This window comes from Emydura macquarii, unplaced genomic scaffold (assembly GCF_026122565.2).
Source record: "Emydura macquarii macquarii isolate MOO-44397 ecotype Brisbane River unplaced genomic scaffold, CSIRO-AGI_Emac_v2 contig_2897, whole genome shotgun sequence".
Classification (NCBI taxonomy): domain Eukaryota; kingdom Metazoa; phylum Chordata; order Testudines; family Chelidae; genus Emydura; species Emydura macquarii.
In genome coordinates, this window is record NW_027133034.1 from 17,542,795 (window position 1) to 17,561,364 (window position 18,570).

At 41.3% G+C, this 18,570-nt stretch overlaps 1 long non-coding RNA gene across 1 annotated transcript; it reads left to right on the forward strand.

Moving 5' to 3' along the window:
• The first annotated feature begins 869 nt into the window (after positions 1 to 869).
• On the forward strand, positions 870 to 17,017 carry LOC137167230 (uncharacterized). Its single transcript, XR_010924060.1, has 3 exons — positions 870 to 971; positions 3,304 to 3,365; positions 16,931 to 17,017. It is a non-coding gene; the product is annotated as an uncharacterized lncRNA (long non-coding RNA).
• Positions 17,018 to 18,570: the final 1,553 nt, after the last annotated feature.

Genomic DNA, 18,570 nt, shown 5'->3' on the forward strand with positions numbered 1-18,570 from the left:
TCCATTAAGTTATCAGCAGGACTTATTTGCTACCAACCTAACCAGTCTCTGGATTTTATCACTGCTCTATTTAAATAAATGTGAAATGGCTGGTGTAGGCAAGAAGCCATTTCCCACAGAGGCTTTAATTAATAATTTTGCACAACACTGACTATGTAAAAGTCTGACTTGTACAGTCCAGTGGGGGTAAGCTCCAAAGAACATGTCACTTCAGATTGTGGTGCCACGTTTGGTCAAGAAAAAAAAAAATTATTGGGGGCAGCATGCCAACAAATAAAATGAGGTAACATAGGACAAGAAAGTGGAAATTAATGCATCACAGCTCTAGTCAATTAGCTGCTACTAAATCTGGGATTGTGGGTGTGTGGGGGACATCTCGGGGATAGATTGTTTCAGCTTTGAATTAAATGAGTTTATCTGCAGGTATTATTTCATTCCTCTTTCCTTGCACTTTATTTTTCCCTTTTCCCCTCCCCTCTTCCTTTGCTGTCTTTCTTTCTGCTTTTTTTCTAGTTAGAGTAACATGAATTGGGCTGGTGAAAGTGTTGTTGCCTATTTTTATAGACGTAGTCTTTATATTGTCTCAAATTTGTAACCTAGACCACTAATAAACTGGGAGTGGGGAAAAGACATTAATGCTGTTTTCTCCTAAATGTAGCTGTAGGTTTACTTTCCGGACCAAGCTTTTCTGCCATAAAAAACTTCATCCAGTCTTTGGTACGTCCACATCTCTCCTGACAGCCCAGTTCATGAGTGTGGCCTTCAAAGGTTAGCCTGGAGCAATAGAACATCAGCACCACCCTATTAACTTATATATATAATATTGTCAGTCTTCATCATCTTCTGTGTGTATGTTTGTGTCTTTTAGGCAAGCTCTGTGGGGCAGGAACTGTGTCTTCATTTGGACTTATGGACCACTGAGTTATATTGTCAGCACAGCAAAAACTAACCATAAAAGTTAGAGATGGAAGGTACCTGTTAGATCATCTTGTCCTTCTCATAGTGATATAAGTAATTAACAATTCACTCTGAAAACTGATATACTTTTCTATTCTTCATGACTGAATTTGAGAAACAATTATTTCAATTGTGGAATTTCTCTTGATCTCTAGTTAGAGATCCATTAAATGGTTCACATTATTACCAGAAAAGCCTGTTTTTGCCCAAGTTCCTTCCCCAAATGCAAAATGTTTTACATTGCTTCAGATAGTTCATGAACAGGTAAGGCCATTGTTACAACAGCAAGCTGTCTATTCATACATGGATATGGCTGGCCCAGCTTACATTCTCACCATTGTTTTAATATCTAAAATGTCATCACAGTTTTCTTCTCCAAAAGAAGCATCTCATTTCCAACTTTGGTTTTCTTTCTAATTTCTCTGACTTGCTAAGATAGTTACTTACTTTGATGTCGAATGGTCTAGAAAACAACCCTTCTAAGTGAAAAACTATGTGGATGCAAAAGAAGAGGAAAGATATTTTTGTAAACTGTGGGAGTGACTTATGCAGATGTATTTTTAAAGCTGGCCTGGGCATACATGAATACATGCAGGCGTTGGTATGCTGCATCTGTAGTCTGTCAACAGGCTCTCTTGGTCAGAGAGAAATATTTGAAACACTTATACAAATGCATGGGATTCTTTACTGTTGCTATATTGAAAACAAGATGACGGCAGACTTTTATATTTCTTAGTCCTTTGACAGTTTAATTCCTAAAATTGTGTGAGTTGTTATGTGGACTTTCCATACGCACTGCTGCACAATGTAGCATCATTGCACTTTGCAGTTGTTCATAGTAATAATATCTACCTTGAAAGAACCTGGCAAATTATATTGCACAATTGCTCATGCATGTGCACGCACACAGTAATCAGAAAGAATTGATGTATGAAGTTGGGAGAAAACTGAAGAGGAAGATTTTAATCTCCAACCCCAGGTGCTTTGAGGAAGCTTTGAAACAGTTAATCAGCACAGGTTCAAAGATTCAGTTTGTGATTCTCATCTTATTTCATCAGACCTTATTTGATAGGAAGGAAAAAATAAAACGCCAACATGAAAGAAGCTCCGAGCTGCATCTGTCACATTAAAGAGACACTGTTAAAATAGTGGTGAAAAGTATCCTTCAGGGGATTTGCTGGATTTTTGCAGGAAAGTGTATATCCCCTCTGCCTGTGGAGAGAATACTTAACAAGGCATGCACACACAAAAGCAATGAGAATTCATTAATTCCAAACCCCAAGTAAACAGGATTCTAGAAGATTGGATCTCAAGTTATAACTATTTGGGTATTACCTGGCTATGCAACCGATGCAGGGAAATTCAATTTATAAAGCTGACAGCACAACATTTTTCAATTAATAAGAGGGTTTTGTTTGGGGTTGTTTTTTTTTAAATCTCTCCCTGGTGCTCTCTTCTTGTAGTGGTCATTAATGACTTCTGAGGTGCAGCTTTATGAAATTGTGCACTTGATCATCTTCAATAATATACTTCCTCAAGAGCTTTCATGATTAATGCTACTACCTGATGGAAACTAAATTATCCCTACCAGGGTACATCTCTTATGAAACTATGATTTTATACAGTACCAGGATTTTCCCCCTTCCTGTTATGTACCCAGCCAGTTACTGTACTTTCTTAATGTTTTTTTGGAGAGCTCACTTTAAACAATATTTGTAGCTTCTTTTTCTAAATGGCCAATGAGCTAATTTGCGTACAAGTTATTTCTACTCAATACTCCCCTGTTTATAAGTCCAAGTATTGTTTTAGCCCTTTTTGGAACAGCATCTCACTGGAAGCTCATGTTAACTTGCTTATCCATCATAACCCCTAAATCCTTTTCAGAATCACTTCTTCCCAGGATACAATCCCCCATTCTGTAGACATGGCCTACATTCCTTGTGCCTAGGTGTATTACTTTGCATATGGCTATTTTAAAACATGTTTTGTTTGACGAAGATCACTTTGTATGACCGCCATAATGTTCTCATTATTTATCACTCTTGTTGGAAAAGTAAAACGGGATTCTATGGGAGACACCTAACCTTACCGCCAACAATTAAAAAGGTAAGGGTCTAGGTCCCCCTTCCACATCTATCATTGGAGTAGTTAAGTGGATAAATACCAAATGACTCAAAATAAAATAAACCAAGGAACAATTTATTTAGAGGATAAACTACAAACAAGGGGTCACTCGGGGATTTAATGAAGTGGAGCTGAACCCCAGGTCCTTTCCCAAATTAAAACCAAAACTACCCAGGTCCAAGGTCAATAAGATGTACTTATAGTCTTTCTTCTCCCTTCTAGGGTGCTATTCATGAACTCCCAGGCCAACAATATCCCGACAATGGACTGCAGAACCACTGCAGGTGAGTAAGCTGGTCTTCAGTGTCGGGGCTATCCGTGATGTTATACTAGAGCCTCCTATTCTTTCCACTGCTCCTACGTGCGACGTCACTCTGCTGCCTCTAAGACAGAGAGCACAGGACATTGTCTTTTTCTTCTCAGTTAAAATGCCTAGACCTGGCACAGCCAGCAGCAATCCAGAGCTGCAATTTCAGGGAAAGTCCTGCTCAGTCCTGGGCTGGACCACGGTCAGTGTGGATGGAATCTTTGGGGAATTTAGCTGCTAAAATTTAAAGTCTCTGAGCACGTATCAGCTACAAGTTTTCAAAGTCTTCTAACTTGGCCAAACTTGAGTGGACATCCACAGATGTAAAAAGGCATATCCCAGACATTCAGACTGGTCTCCTGCCAAATTTCAAGTCCTCGCTCCAAAGATGGGCACACTAAACTGTTTAAAGAAAAGGTCACCAAAGCTTTGAGCCTGGACAAAACAACATATTTTCCTTAGAATTATTCTCTCAAATGGTTGAATGCTTTTTTGGCTGAAATATATATATTTTAAAGAAAGAAATTCAACCTAAGGCATGGAAAATTTCAGCCTAAACAATGTGTGTGTGTGTGTTTGTCTTTGCTAAGGCGTGCTCCAGCTCCTAATAAAAACAAAAATAATCTTTCCACTGACTTTAATGGAAGTTGGATCATGCCTCTAAAATGCTGACTTGCACAGAGGAATAACCTAATCTTTGCAACGTTTGGTGACTGGGCTCCTGTGGGTTTGCATGGATATGTTCCTTAGTTTTACATCATGTAAACTTCACACTTGCTGAGTCTGAACCCAATAACCAAAGTAAGGTGTGATGCTGGCCTCCAGGAGAGCTATGCTGAGATATCTTAAACAGGGCAAACTGCAAAGAAGGGGCAGGCAAAGCCCTAAATACTGGTGGTTTTTCTTCCAAAAGATATACCAAGCCATCAACAGATAGCTTCTGATGACTTCACTGGTCATTCAGTAGACAAAAACACAATTTCTTTAAAGCTATCCAGCCCTTTGGTTAGCACCCAGAGAGCCAAGTCAAATAGGATGGGGATTACTGAAAACCTTTATCCATCATATGTAAAAATGTTCTACCAATCCCAAAGGATCCGACACATTCCCAAACAGGTCAGTGAATAGCTCAGATCCTACCTAAACACATGCTTAAAGCCAATACTTATTAAGTAAACTAATATTCATTAAAAAAGGAAAGAGAATAATGGTTAAAAGGTCAGTATACACACACAGATGAAAATAAAGCTCTTAGGTAAGTTTCAAAATAGAGATGATAACTGAGTTGCAAAGTTTTTAAATTGCAGTCTCTGAAATTACCCAAACAGCTTGGGCATCATCAGTCCTTGTGTTTAGAGCTTCTTTGTTAGAAATCCAGTCCAGAGAAATGAAGACTAAATAGTCCATGTGCAGAGTTTGTTCAAATTCTCCCAAGAGAATTAGCAGGGTGATTCCAGACTGGCACTGGGATCCCAGTCTTGCAATCCAAACTTTTCCTGACAAGCTTGGACAGATTTGAGATAAAAAGGATCAGTCCACTAGAGTCTTTTTTAGATCCATGCATGCTGACCAATATCTTCTTGACAGCAGATAACTCCTTGAACAATTAATAGATGATTGCGTGTGGCTCTGAAGTATCATCTCCTAGATAACTAGTTACATTAGCACAAGGTAATTGGCCATTTACAACCATTCACAGGTGTTCTCTACTTAAACTTCAAAGAGAAATAAAAACAATCGTATTGTTACATTCAAGTTCCATCTAAATGTTCATATCAAACTCTGGCAAATCTTTTTACATGACACCTTGCCAAAATTGGTGTCGGTGTCAGGCTGCCAGTTATCTGTAAGTTTTGGGACCATGCACAGAGAGCTAAAACAAACCTATCAGTTTATAATACAAACACTTGTCTCTATATAATGGATGTCTGGCAATCTCCCATTGCCAGCCCCAGCATGATTCTTTCCTGCTGGCGCTCTTCCGGACCATGGTTCCTCACATGAACAGAAAACCCAGACCGCATTGGCATATCTCTTCCCTAGCCCTTTTGGTGATACAGGGCTTGTTCAGCCAGGCAAAGCTGTAGTTTCTGGATCAAAGCCAGGGTCCTCGTCCTTCTCAGCACTCATATTCTGCTTATCCAAATCTCAGACTGGGACTGAGCTCCAGTTTATTCTGCGTGGTGGTTGGAGCATCTGCTCCTTCTTTGGGTGGGTGATATAAATTGAACAATATTGTGCACTCCATTTTAAAAATGGAATATGCCTATGTCCCTCACATATCCAAGTTCATAGATTGTGATCATCTAGTCTGACCTCCTGTATAACAAAGGCAAGAGGACTCCCACCACCTCCCTTAAAAATTCTAGAGCATATCTTTTAGAAAAAAATCCAATCTTGATTTAAACATTGTCTGTGAGGAAGAAACCGCTACGACCATTGGTAAATTGTTCCAATGATTGATTACTTCTTATAGCACACGTATTGAAGATCCAGCCTCACAGAATCCTGTTTGCTTGGTGCCAGATCTTGTGATTCCTGAATATTGGGCTGAGTCTGGACTTGCCATGTATGCCTGGCCAAGGCCAAGATCCACCTCTGTGCTATGTTTTTTGTTTTGTTTTTATCCATTTTAATATATTTTAACACAGTCCTGCAATGAGAAGTGAAGCAACTTTCAGGCTTGAGAGCAATACTGTATATTTAGAAGACTTTTTGCTTGTGGACTAGCCAAACAATTCTTTATGTGTCATGATGTATTGAGTTCATTTAGGGAGGAGGTGGGCAAACACTTTTGCATCTGTTGCAGAACTTGAATCAGCAGAATAATCAATCCAAGTACTGAATTACCAATATTAAATGGCAAACTGCTCAAATATCACAAGCTAGTTGGGTAACTTAAAGGAACTTCAATCACAAGTTGGTCACTTAAAGGGGCAAATTAAAGCTTGGGGTTTGGATCCCATCAAAAAGCTTTGATGGAACAACTGTGAATCAGAGGTATAGAAGCAGGATGAAACACTGTGGCTGGGTTGTCTCACATGGGAGAATGGTGAAACTCATCTAGGCCGGGACTGTGTGTACAGCACTGAGTGACTTATTATAGCATCAGATATAATGCCAGTGCTTACCGAATAGTAATAAATAAAGTGGTTGATTTAGGAATAGGAGGAAAAAGTCCACTTGACGGCTGGGAAGGAAACTCTGACTCCAGAAGGAAGGAAGGAAAAGTTAGGGGAGCAGATCCAGTTCAGTTGTGTTCCACCCAGATCATTTGAAATTTGCTTACATTGTGTCTCGGGGATGGCAAAAGTGCAGCAGTCTCAAAAAGTATTAAAGAAGATAGGAAGGCTAAGGACAAAATAAGTGAAAGGATCATGAATTACCCAGAGAAAAGTTCAGGAAAATCCTTGTGTGGGTTGGATTATAAGGGATACTTATGCCTGACAGTGTTTAAAGATAGCTAGATGCATTGGGATAGGAGGTACTCATGGGTATTCATTTAGGGAAGGTATTTTACTCTGACTATATATGTTCTTTGTCATCAAACGGCTATTTCCAAATGGTCTAATTTCATATTCCTGGGTCCATGGGTGAATCGTGTCAAATTCCAAAATATATTCCCCAGAGTAAAGACATTGATACAAGAGTTAGTGGCTCTAGCACAAAACAGAAGCATTGCACAAGGTCTGTATAATGTCTTTACTTTTTGGAGTGATGTGGAGGGACAGGTGAGGTAACATCTAACCAGTTCCAGGAAGGTTTGTAGGTTTTTGCTTTGTTTATGTTGTTATCCTCTTTGACCCAAGCCAGCTAGACATAGTTCAAGGCCCCGTGGGTTGTTTTCAACCTGAGAAGAAATTGGTGACAGAGTCAGCTACTTCCTTTGATGCAATCTTCTTTATTTACAAAGATTATACATAAAGTTTTGTTTCCCTGAATACAGTAAGAATGAAACAACAGGAGAGGCATCCTTTCCTCACAGTTCCAAATCTGCCTTTCCAGCCAGCACTCTGTGCCCAAAAAGATTCCCCTCTTAGCTTTCTCTCGACATCACATTACCAGCACTTCTTTTACTGTCTGCTTGGTGTTCTTGTCACTTTGGTGTCTTCCCCTGCTCCTTCTCTCAAACACACACAGATAAAAACAGTTCCACCAATCAAAGCCCTGCCCACTTTATTTGAAACCCTTTGGATCACAGTGTTCAGCTTCTACTCAAGCATTTCATACATGTGTGTTTTGGGTGCTTCTGCTATTGTTTCAGCCACTTCTTTACAGTTATCCTTGAATGAAAGACCCAAAACTCTAATTCGCCCCTCTAAATGAACAACCCATGACAATATTATAAGAATTGAAGAGGCAAGCTTTTTATTTCAGTTGGAGGATTGATATTCTTTGACAAACTTGGGGGTATCTGACTTGGGCACAGAGTTGCCACCCATCTATAAATATGTATCTGTCCAATTAGCTCTCAGGGCAATTAAAAAGACAACCTTATTTCAAGGCCCTTCAGTATCATGATGTTATATCAATAGTAATGAAGTTGCACCAATATAGTGTTGTGTTATATCAGTGCACAAGTGTGTTCCATCACAATCTGAGGACAAAGTCACGATGCATCATGGAAAGTGAATGATACATGGAAAGTGAATGGTGCATTGAGTGCCAAGTATTTTATTTTGCCCAGCAGGCATGTATAAATAGATGGCAATCGTACATTAAGTACATGTATTGAGAACTTAATGGGAGAGTTTAGTGAGGCAAGATGGGTAGTACTGCAGGCTGCAAGCCCGATGGGAGCATACTGGTCATGCCCTGTAGTTTTCTTATTCAAGAAAGCAATCCTTGTCCTCATTTAGCAGACTTCAGTGACTGAGAATTTGTCACCATCTCAAAAAATCCTGGAGTGTTAATTCAGGATGTTATCATTACAGAGGACCCAATGCATATTCATTAAAGGCAAGGAGTTCTGTGTGATAATGGCATTAAGCATAATGATGACTGTGGGTACGTCATGTAAAGCAGACAGATTACACTCAAGTCAAACTTCTTTACACACTGGTTGTCACAGTCATGGCTGACTGGCCCTAGTGGATGGTTGCCAATCTGTTATATTTATATATATATTTATATTATATCCTACATGTATCCTAGCCAGCTGGATCTAGGAAGGATCCACTCACTGCTCCAAGCTATTGAGCTCTTCCAGGGGCAGATCTCTTATCTGACATGCTTCCATGGATGAGGGACTCCACGGTCCAATAGCCCGAGGCCCCAAAGCCAGTTTTCAGACCTTCCAAGCCTCTTCAGCTACTTTGTACATCCTCAGGAAGTGCCATTCTTATGGGCATTCTGGTTTATAGTTTAACTCTTCATGGACCACATGACAATCAAAACAAGGGACACAGGCTTTGCAAAGGAACTCCTTAAACACACATACTTTAGTCTTAGACAGCTTAAGCAAGTTACAGATCTATGCAGAACAACAAATGCATGAATGCAATTTCTCCCTCACCTGAGTCCTCGTCACTTCTGGATGTCTTTGGGAGAAGGCAAACTCCTTCTGTCCCCAATCCTCTATCTGTGTCTTCTGTTTCTGGCAATTGACTGGCTCTCCTTGCTTAAAGAGTATCTCTCTTTTACAAGCTGGCTCTGACATCTTTTCTGTTCTTCTTCTGGGGATTTTCCAAGCTCCAGCCCATCCTCCCCCATTGTTGACTGCTGGGCAGAGGTTTGCTAAAAGTCAGTGATTCTTCTTGCAGTAGTCCATCTGTTCTTCCAGGGTAAAACTATTCAATGTTGATGGATCCTAGATGTGCTCCTAGATGTGCTTTCCAGACAGTCTGTTCCTGCTATAAAATGGAACTTCTAAGCCAGACCAACGGTTACAATCATAAATACTATTCATAAAACAGAAAGGAATGAATAAGCTGACAGACATATTCTCCAGATTGCCACATGGTAATGAAAGAAGACTTTTCCAAGATGGAATCTGTCCCACTCAGTAGTGGAACACTTGCTTTGAAGAAGGCATTTCAAAGGAGCAAGGGAGAGATGAGGGAGACCAGCCACAGTGCAAACAAGGAGGGACCCGGAACCTATCAAGGAATGGAGAGAAGGTGTAGGAATTGTGTTAGACCAAAAGACAGATGATGGGTAGGTGTATGAGTGAGAGAATCTGTTGAGATATATTAAGACTCCTCTGAGACATCATAAATTATACAGCTGATATCAAAGCCCAGTATCTTGAGATTTCAGTTCTGATTATATTGGGAAATGAAACTTTTGACCTGTTGCTGATAGCATCTACCCTAGGCTAGGAGCACATTAGTGCTTGTTGAGAACAGCGGTGTATATCCATTGCAGTAGGGCTTCTCACAAAAGTCCATGCAGCACAGCCGTGCCCTCTTTGTGGTGGCATGCCCCACTGAGAGCACAGAAGGGAGTAGTCCCTGCCCCAAAGGAAATGTGGGAACTGTGATTGTGGCAATATGGTATGAAGGTTTCTTTCTATGTAGTAGCTATAAATAATCTAGTCCTTAATGGTGCTGCCCCGTTTATCTAATAGTCACAGATTTTGGGGACTTGTAAGTCAGTTCCCCATTAGTGGAGAAATTGGTGATGCAGTCAGGTATATTTTAAGGGTAATTTTTGTATTTACAAATCATTCACAGGACCTGTTTCCTTGAACAGAGGGGGTCATAGGCTCACCACAGACTACTACTTCTTGCAGAAACATCCAGAAAGGCATTTCTGCCTGTCACTAAGAGAAGCTCCTGCTGCTGCCTTGAGTCTCTGTCTTTCTTGGACTCTTCACTGCCAAGCACACAGCCAGTTCCTTCTTCCTGCCTCAGCCCCTGGACTTTTCCTGGGAAAGCCCCTAGCCCAAGCCTGCTCATCTAAGACCGCAGGGTCTTCACAGGTGAGCTTGGGTGTTTTCCCTCCTTTTGTGCAGCAGCTGCTTTGCAACACAAAGGAAGCTCAGGAAAGGCTTAGTTGCCCTGACAAAGGCTGCCTCATCTCATACAATCCTTTCAAGGATTGTCTGGGTGTAGTGAGAATTTCGTCCATCAGTTACTCATACAATGGATCACATTAACACCTTAAGAGTATTTAAGATGAATTTCTAGACTGCCTTGGAAATCATGGTTAAAAGAAAATTTCAGTAATTAGGTAGAATGCCTTAGAGTAGCAAAATAAATGTATACTAAAGAAGAATACTGTGTCATTTAAAAGGGGCTTTTCAAAGCAAATTTTAGAAACCCCTGTCAGTGTTTGTGTCTCCATTCAGTGATTTGGGCTATTTTTTTCTATGTAGGTTGCCATTTTAACAATCCTTCTCAGTAGGGGTCCAGTTTGATGCAAAGCAAAACTGAAGTAATCTGCTTTTTTCTTTGAAAAGCACTAGGAATTTTCAAGGTTTTAAAAAAAAAGGAGGAAAACGTATTTTCTTAGGGGATTTACAGAGAGCAAGGGATGTAGGCTCAAATTACATAATGAGCCGGAAACTTCAGATGTACTCTCTTCTCACTGACCCACATTCTTATCTTCTTGAAAAGGACTGAGGAAAATTCAGAGATATATTTCCAAAATTAAACCATTGAACATATTTTTATGACACAAGTTACCAATTTCTCCAGCAGTGTCAAAGGAACGTTCATGGCAAAGGAAGGTAAATGCAACTTTGGGGAATCCAAGTAGTGTTGCTGGCTGCAGTGGACAACTTGTTCAAATTTGGTTGCCTGTCTGACTGGACAAAGGCACAAGGAATCTGTGTCAAGGCTGGGATTAGTCCCTTATGCGCTGATAGTCCACTACACCATGCTGCCTCTCTCTATAATGAAATGCCTGTTGGTAGTTGGAGGTTATAAATACTGGTCAGCAAAGAAAATGGCTCAGCTATAGGTATTTGTAGAGAGTCCGAGGCAATCCTAATACCCTTATTTGTGGTCTGGGGGGCACTGCTCCTTATAGCTGGTCTGGAATCCATTGTGGTTGAGAGAAAACTGAAAATAAACTGTGACCTTTAGGACTAATAAATCAGTGACAAGCTTTCAGCCCTACTGACCATTTGCATAATTTTCCACTGACTCGTTTTCAAGGTTATCTGTGCCAGGAATAGGATTAGACACTAAAACAAACCCAGATACACCTTTATTTGTTTAGGTCCCCCCAAACTGTTGGAGGACAAGCGTTATGCAGGGCCACAATGCCTGGATTTTTCCCAGAACTTGGAGAGAGTAACACACTAATTCTGATATGCAGGGACCAAATTACAGCTTGGTGTTCCAGATTAAAAACAGAAAGAGCAGGGCAAAGATTGGAAAAAATAAAACAAAAATAAAAGGCGTTCTTTCCATTTTACAACTAATTTGAATATCTGAGTGGACATGTTCACCCCTATTTCTCTTATATGTGCTCTGCTCCCCATGTCACCTGCTGCTCCTCAGAATTACAGGACTTCATCCCCCGGGTCCTTTTTTCCCACCATTGAGAAGTGCCAGAATTAGGTCATTGATATGGTCTTCAACATGCTGCACATCCTACTCTGACAAACAGGCAAACATACGCTGACAAACACTGAACCTCTCACATTTACCTCTCTTGCTTGATCAATAGCTACATAGCATACTGTAAACAGGATTAGTTTCATGTAATCAGATGCAGGTTACATACAGTCTGTGGCCTGGAGAAGACAAATGGTGCAGCTCTTATTTTGACTTTTTCCTAATAACTCTGACATATTAGTTGCTGATCTGGAGTTCTCAGTCACAGCTGCTTTTTCAGGCCCCTCAGAACTTTGTTATAGCAAAACAGTTACTACATCACTAAATTGTCTTGGTGGCCCTTCTGTCACCTTACAGCAATCTCTGGGCTTCAAGACTGGGTGTACAAGACTCTGCCTGACTGCAAGTGCACTCACACTGAATCAAATACCTTTTCCATGAAATTCCACCCTCCACTGGTCCCTTTGATTGTGCTCTGTTGGGTCTGAACACTCCCCACCTCATCCCATAGTTGTCTTCCAACATCCAGAATAGAGCATCATGCTTACAGGCACTGATCAATGAGAAAGGAGAAGTGTGTGGGCCGTAACTCTATTCCTCTGCCCATCATAAAAAGTTTGGGTCTAGCTGGAAACCATAACTTCAGGCTGGACATCTGAGCTAAAATAGTCTGAAGAAACACCATGGCTTCCTCAGTATAAGAAGGAATAGGAGCATGGTGGCCAAATCCAACTCTACAGTAAGGAGGGGAAACTCCATTGTATTCAAGGAAGCGAAGTCTGTATGCACCATGACAGAATTTAGTTAACTAGGTGGTGAAACAAAGGTCAGTTTTATTTTTGCTGTTGTGTGAATCCCAATTCTCTTTCTAAGAGAAACTTGCAAGGAAAGTAAAGGCTACTCCAACAGACTGTTTTAGTCTCCCTGTGTTTAGTCTTCCTTCATGCACCTCAGCCAATTCAGCACTGCTTTATTTACTGTTGAACTATTATTGTAATTGAGAAGGCAGTACCCACAATGTAAATGTTAAGACCACCAAGGCACTACTTTCCTGGACGCATGCCTTATGGCTATAACCATTGTAGAGACTAAGAAAACTGAGTAGCACCCATAATATGCTAGGTATTTTCCAAACACACAAGAAGGCACAGTCTGTTGTATTAATTTAGATGGACTATATGGGCCAAACATGTTAACATTAAATAGTTTTAAACAAGGTTTAGGATTTGGTATACAGAGACCTCAGCCTGTTTAGTACTATGGCAAACATACCATTAAACTTCATTTTAACCTTTTATTGAAGATGCAGAAAAGGAGGGAAACCAGGTAAAGCGTTAAAATGTCAAGTGTTAAATGAGGCATTCATTTTAAAAACATCCCTTGTTCCCTTTCTCTTGAGCTGTTGAGAGCTTTTAGAAGGAAAAACCCCTTTAGTTGACAGTCTCTTAGTTAGATGGTATCAGAGATGGTAATAATTGCCCTTTGGGGGAAAAGAGAAGTTAAGTTGTTGATGTTGTTGTTAAAGTCAGATCCTAAAAGACAAACACATGCAAAAGGGAAGAGAAAAGGACAATAAAGAGAGAAAATGCAGCTCCTGTCTCCTGGTGTTGACTTTCACTTGCAACATTGCTGCTGGAGAAGCACAGGCATGGTACATGGTCTTATCTGTCAGTCTGAGATCTGGCAAACCAGCATCAGGCTATTTAGGGCATTGCTTTTAGCTGCCTTTTTCTGGTCACAGGCTTACATCAATGTTGCAAAAATATATCCTGGTTTAGTCAGCCAAGACTATTGTTAGACAGAAGGAAAAAGGAGAGGGACAGGAAGAAGAAGAAATAAGAACACCTGTGGGGTTAGAGGAGGGAAAAAAGACACAAACATCCTGGCAGTATTTGAGATTTATCTGAAGCCAATGGAAGTGATGGTATCATCTGTGACTCTCTCTCTGGCCTGGTCTGGTCAGACATCTCTTAGGATTAGAATTTCCTCACCCTAAGTAACCAGGAGGCATCATGCCAGAAGAAGGGGGAGGAGGGAAAGCCCTTTTAAAAGGAGGCTTGAAACTGAAGTCTTCATCCTGAGCTGAGGGGCAGTCTCAAAGTGGGAGGCTATTTATGAACATTGGATCCTTCCTAAGGCTTCAGGTCATGCTGGGAAACTATTCCAAGGCAATAGGTAACTTGTATTAGACAAGGGAATTTATCTAACATAGAAGTGTAAAGCCTGAAGTTGCATGAATTATCATAACCCAGCACTGGATGCCAGTCTCACTCCACCCACCTACATCAATTCTTTGCCACTGGCACCTTTCAGCAAGTGACTTGCATTTGACTCCAGTCCAATATCCCCTTGGAAATGTTGGATGGTAGTAGAGGAGAATCCCAGAATTCCATGCCATACCATTGGGGAAAAATAGACTCTGGCATGGAAAAATAAAAATAAAGCAAAACCAAAGTAGTGGCAGAAATCTAGAGAGTAAACAGAGTGGAAGTTGGATAAAAAAGGAAAAAATCATTTCAGGTCACCTGGCAAAACACCAAGAGTGACAGAAAACAAGATAATGGAAAACAAGAAGCATGAAAGAGTCCATTTTCATTTCCCGGATCAAAACGTAACAACAAAAGAGCCAGGGTCTACAAACGCCAAAAGAACCATTGCCTCCATGGGCCCTGTCTCTGACCCTTTGCCTGTATCCATTAATCAGAAAGACTATGTCCCCCATCCCAGTTCTCGTGATAGTCCCCAGGCATACTCAGGATTGTGAGGCACCGTCTCACCACTGGCTCTTAGCATAAGGAAATCATGTCTGTGCCTGCTGTGGGTCAGCTCCCTGAAATCACCTGTCGCTGGCAACACAAGTACCTCCTTCCAGGCCTCCACAGGCCTTGCCGTCTCTGTACAAATTAGATAAAGGCACATCTCAGTCCCCACTTCCTTGGAGCATTCCTCATAGTGTCCAGCCCTTATTGACTGAACACACACAGAATTACCAGGCCTGCTGTTCCCGAAGGAACGGTACTCTGCAGCTTGTAAGATTCAACTCTGGATCAGCACTGAAATAAATTTATCGTGAACACAAGAATGAGCTTATTTTCAAAGACAGAGATTCCGCTGATACTGAGTAAGAATATTGGAAACAAATGGTTACATATAAAACAAAATCATAGCAGCCTTTCTAGAGACTAAACTTAACTGACAAGTTTCCTTCCAGTCTCAAAAAACTTATCTCACCCAGTGTACTCTCCAGTGTTTTCGGTGAAGCTTGGGTGAGACCCCTCTTTCATTAAGCAAACTTGCTGTCCATTCACTTCTTAGGTGAAAGAGGTCAGGGAAATTTGATTTGCATCTTTGATGTGCAGCTCAAGATAGGAGCCCCTATGTTCACTGTTTACTTCTTCTTGTTACTTTTCTCTCTTTGAAGTTTTCACAATGCTTCATTAACATTTGGTTCAGACTGGTGAGAGGAGAAACACGGTGACCTATATAATACTTAATTTGCATGTATACAGCCAGATAGAGAAAAATTTCTTGCCTGCCAGAAAACCTGTTTTTCCACCTTTGCTGGTGACCTGTCCCTAGACACAGACTTTAAGAACATAATTTTCAGCATAAATACATAACTCCTTACACAAGATCTGTACATATGTTTTATGATTATATTGATGCCCATTGTGACACCAGGTTTTATTAGCGAACGCTCAAGGCACTTGTTGGTGAACTAGAATGTACATATCAGACTCGGGAGATTCCTGTGACCCCTCTGTACCCCCTTGCCAGTTGGCATTAGGAAGTTCCTGTGTTATTGTTACCATCCCTATCTTCAGAAGGTTCCAGAAGCTTTCTTTCCTTTCCAGTCAACTCCTGGGTGCTGGATGGCTCTTTGTCTTTGGAGTGTCAAGTCATTAGTCCTATGTCTTGTATTATCAATGGGCTGCCCCTCACTGAGGAGTCATCTAGGGAGCCAAAAATAAACCTAATCCCTCCCACTCCCCAAATCAGGACACCAGGTAAGGGAAACCTTTCCTATTCAGCTGCAGCAACAGGTACACTAAGCCCAAAGGTAGATATGTCCCTTAAGTCTTAATATGTTAGTTAAGAAATCCTCCAGGGCTTAGGAATTCCATGGTAACATCATGATTAACTCCCACTTGCAATGTACGCTTTTTAGGGCAACCTGTAAAATCTAGAAAATGGGCCCAAACTGCAGTACACCAAACTTTGGAGACATTTTATTAGATCTACATCCAAATGCTGTGAACTGTCATTTTAAAGGGAAAAAAGAATCAGACAACTAGAAGAAGACTGTGTTACAGTCCACGTAAGCCATCCAGGTTTTCTTTCTCATCTACCTCTCTTTAATTACATACTGTGGGCTCACACCACTGGGATGAATTTCACCATGTGAGAATTCATTAATGTTTGTAACGGTATTGAAATCCTTGGCTACAAGGCACTGTAACTATAGTATAAACTTTTGAGCCATATACAGATTAGCAACGCAACTGTGTTTTCAGTTTAAGCATTTATTAAAAGAGCTATGGCCACAACAAATTTGTCTGGTATTAATGTGAATGAGTACCATTGAAATTCATCTATAATTAATGTACCATTGAAACAAAGTGTCACTGAAAGGTCTTACTTTCTAGAGCAGGTCCTTTCAAAACAATTAAGCAATTAATTACTGTTCTCTAACCTCCTGCTCAGCTAAATGCCATCCTAACCAAAAGACATTGTGTCTTTTCATGTCATTATTCTTCTCAGATTATCTACCCAACATTTAAAAGAGATTTTTTTGTTCATGCCACAATGATTATATGTTCAAAGGAGGTCATTGAGATCAACATCTCATTTGTGAGCTTTATGTTTAGTGGACCTTTGGTGGTTTTGACATGTCTCTTACATGCTGAAATATATTTGATTTGTAAATGTAAATTACACAATTTAAATTACCATGAGACTGCAGAATACTTTGCTAATTTTTATTCTTAGCCATCTTTCTTTAACTTTGTGTTGTGTGGTTTTATCAGTATTCCAGGTGATAATTTCTAGGTGGGATGAAGAATAACATGCAAATCCCTCCCTGTGAGCAATGTGACATATTGCTATGATGGAAAAGGACTAAGCTGCCAATAGAAGAAAAGCTTCTGTAGTCACCAAACTGAAACTGAAAGCATTGGCCTTGAGGGATCACTGCTGAGCACAAGAACGCAGATCAGTTAGAAAGCTGTTGACAAAGCAATAATCATAGTTCTTTAACAGTTTATCCACTGAAGCAATGTTATGATTTCTTAGCCCTTAATCATTTCAAATGACTAGCAGACCTGATCTGTGGAGTAGATCTGAAATCCCCAGACTGTGATATTCCTATAAAAAGTCTTGACACTCCTCATAATTTATCCTAAAAAAGAGAAATCTGTACTTCTTATGGAGAGAGAAGTCTTCTATAGAAATACACACTCAGTCTTCTCTCCTATTCTCTCTTCTAGGATGTTCTAACATGGGACATTTTTCTTCTTATGTCCTCCTCCCTATGGTACGGTGGCTGGCTCCCACTACCAATTTACAGCCCTGCCCTTTGACCTATGTTTGGCTCCAAGGGTGTTCACCAAATGCATGATGGTAGTGACAGCCCACCTAAGGCGAAAGGGTGTGCAAATCTTCCCTTATCTGGATGATTGGCTGATCAGGGGCAAGTCCAGGTCCCAAATGCAGGAGAGCGTGACCTTCACTTGCTCCACATGCAGCAGGCTGGGACTGCTCATAAATGAGCAGAAGTCCACACTAACCCCAGTGCAACACATAGAATTCATTGGGGCCACCCTGGATGCTTCCCAGGCCAGAGCCTTCCTGCCTCAGCCACGTTTCGAGGCGATGGTCTCTATCATCTCCTAGCTGCACCAATGGCCCACAACAACAGCCAGGCACTGCCTACAGCTCTTAGGCCACATGGTGGCCTGCATGTATGTAGTGAGACTAAGGCTCAGGCCGCTTCAGCTGTGGTTGGCCTCAGTATATGTGCCGAGCAGACACCCACTGAATTGGGTGGTCACAGTTCCCCCGCCTGTCCTAGCTTCCCTAGAGTGGTGGAGGTCTCCCAGAGCAGTGTTGAAGGGTGCTGGTCCCATCGGTCACCCTAATGTCCGGCACCTCGGATGTGGGATGGGGAGCCCACATCAGCGCCAACCTGAGCACTCAGGGGCTCTGGTCGGGGGAGGACAGGCGCCTGCACATCAATGTGAAGGAGATGAGGGCTATTCACCTAGTGTGCAGGATGTTCTTCCGATTCCTGACAGGTAGAGTGGTGCTAGTGCTAATGAACAACACCACAGCTATGTTTTATATAAAGAGGCAGGGAGGGGCGTGCTCCTCGGCTTGCTGCGAGGAAGCTACCCATCTGTGGGATTTTGCTGTGAGGCACGACTTCCACCTGACTGCCTCTCACCTTCTGGGAGTGAGGAATGATGAGGCGGATTGCCTCAGCAGGTCATTTCTACCCAGCCACGACTGGTTGCTGCACCTGGAGGTAGTGACTACGATCTTCCAAAAGTGGGGTGTTCCCCAACTGGGCCTATTCGTATAGGCCTGGAACGCAAAGTGCCTGAGGTTCTGCTCACTCCGGGGTCGCAAGACCAAGTCAATTTCCGACACGTTCCTCATCGACTGGATGGGGACCCT